Raw genomic sequence first — 2,905 nt, 5'->3', positions numbered from 1 at the left:
CCGAGATTTAAGGAAGGGACGTGAATGTTCGAGAAGGACGTGGCGTAATACTAGTCACGTGACCTCTGCTGACGCAACAATATTGTTGTATTGCTGGCTGAGTGAGTAATGTTTGTATGTTATAGCTGATGCTGGGAGAGAACAAAAGACACATGGTGACACCTTTGCAAGACATAGAATACAAGCTTTCTTTCAAGATCAAAACATTTATTTTTTCTCAGTTCTACCTGGTTTTTGATCATGACTAGCTTGCCATAGATTCATCTCAAGAGATAGACTCTGAAGAGCTACTTAATGATCGGGTTCGAATCCCCATCACACCAAACATGCTCGCCCTTTCAGCCGTGGGGGCGTTATAATGTGATGGTCAATCCCACTATTAGTTGGTAAAAGAGTAGCCCAAGAGTTGGCGGTGGGTGGTGATGACTAGCTGCCTTCCCTCTAGTCTTACACTGCTAAATTAGGGACGGCTAACGCAGATAGCCCTCGTGTAGCTTTGCGCGAAATTCAAAACAAACAAATACTTAATGATCCCGATAAAGGGATTATCCACTTGTTTATGCAAGTATACATTCTAGATGTTATTTTTGGTATGATTCAAATATTGTTCATTTTCTCTCAAACTTGTCCATTCTTTTTTATTTTTCATGCAAAAAAAGTTGTTCAAGTTTCCATACACAGATTACTCCTTGGATTTCCTGTTCGATCCTGCTGTTAAAGTGAACCTATCTACCTATCTAATACTCATGCAAATATAATTTTTACCTGAGAATACCACAAATATACTTTATATGTCATAATGGACAGTCTCTTCAACTGGAGAGTTATTTTAGAAAATACTCTAACTCTAATCTCCTATTCCTGACTTTATATTTCGAAATTATGTTCCATAATATGTGGTATTCTCACGTGAACTGATTTCCTCGCAAGTATTAGATGGGTCCATTTAAAAAAAAAGAGAAATTAGGATATGTTGAATGAAATAATCGTTATTACAGACAAAAAAATGGTGTATACTTGCATAGATAAATGGACAATCAGAGATTCTGAATTAATGAATTGATCAATAGCCTTCTTTCTCATGAGACAGACTTCTACCGAACTAAACACGTGGATAACCTGGTACAACTGAGAAAATATATAGGCTACATACTTGCAAGAAACCATATGACTGGTCATTCTCTAGTCATTTGTTGGTTGTAACACACAAACACTTATTTAGATAGTTATAAGATGTTGAAGTCATTAATCCATTCTACACTAATGTGTGAATTTGCTGCAAATTCATGAAGACTATTAAGAAAAAAGAAACAATTCTAATAATCGTCTGAACCATATCTTTATGCCAAACTGCACAGAAACAGATTAAGCAAAGAAAATGTTAAAATCCTATATTACCGTATTAGCCCGATTATAGGGCGATCTCGAATATAATGTGACCCAGTTTTCAGAAACCATAGGAAAGAAAAAATATGATTGTCATAACGTCCTTTTTAGGCAATAAAGAGGGCGTTATAACACTCAATTTAGGCAATAAAGATAGTGGAAAATATATTATATGCCTGCATATTGCAACTGAATAAATCTCACATTAATTTCTTAAATCATTAATGTTGCCCTTATCCAGAGCAACTGATGTTACTGGTTATTCCCAATGAAATGCAAGAGAGGTCATTACCTCACGAGTTTACTTGACTTTACGGTTATCTTTCCCATAGGAACTCCAAAGGTGCTACTCTGAGTCAATGACATTGAACAATAAGTAGCTATAGCAAAATAAATTTAATGACTTTCTTGAGCAACATGTTATGTGTAAATTCGTATGGTATGTACAAGTCAACTGGATTAACTTTCGAGCTATTGGACAAGCCCACTAAATAGTTGGAGATTCGTTCAAGGTATTGGTGGTTACTTAATTGAGCTGATGTTAAACAGAATAATGAGATTGAACACAAATATTGAAGAAAATACCCAATCTGTATTACATGCTTAACACAAACTCAGTGTGTGTGCTTGCAGTTCTACCACTATATTATTACTCTAGATAGTTCCTTTCAAATCATTCTGGTAAAGACCAAGTTCTAGACTATATTCTCTAAGATCTTGTACCAGACAGATTTCTTTAGTTTCCAAATAAAAAAAAACGTTGCATTTACCCAGAGTGACGTGCGTTACCATGCTAATCATTCTCATTACAATATAGCTAAGTCCATAACTTCTGGGTATCACCTGAACTAACACTGAAAGATACTGCTGTCGATATCCTTACACAGCGTTGTATCAAGCAATGTTCTCCTTGGGTGGTATCAAGTATTACCTATTTCGAGGACTGCAAAGGAACAAAGATCATTTGAAACAGGACCAACTTAATTATTTTTTCTCAATCACGTGTTATATGAAATCTGCATATACTAAGAACAAAGAATAAACTCACAATAAATATTATAGAAATAAAAACATGAGGTATATTCATTTAACATGTATGTAAAAATAGCATATATTGAACATTTCCTGTGTTGATACAGGGTGGTAGAAAACATATAGTGTGCTTACATGCCATATTTCTCCCACCCTTATACTTCAGGCCTTTCCTCAAGCTGACATTCAACTTAACTTCAAATACAGTAAACTATAAATTCATTTTGGTCAAAGAGTGGAATAACTTTCTTCCATTCCTGTAAAAATAATTGTATGCAACATAAACAATACAACCCTTCAACAATTATTACAACTGAAGCATAATAAGAATAAAATACAAACACTTGTTACACCACACTAAATAAGATTTTAACACAGATCAATCCATATTGTTAATTAGTTTTGCAATAATACCTACAGCATAGATCAGGTAGTAGCTCAGACATACGTACAGCTCTGACTAGAATACAACTTCACTACAGTTCAC

Source organism: Limulus polyphemus, unplaced genomic scaffold, assembly GCF_000517525.1.
Source record: "Limulus polyphemus unplaced genomic scaffold, Limulus_polyphemus-2.1.2 Scaffold728, whole genome shotgun sequence".
Taxonomy (NCBI): domain Eukaryota; kingdom Metazoa; phylum Arthropoda; class Merostomata; order Xiphosura; family Limulidae; genus Limulus; species Limulus polyphemus.
Note: the sequence above shows the minus strand (reverse complement) of the source record.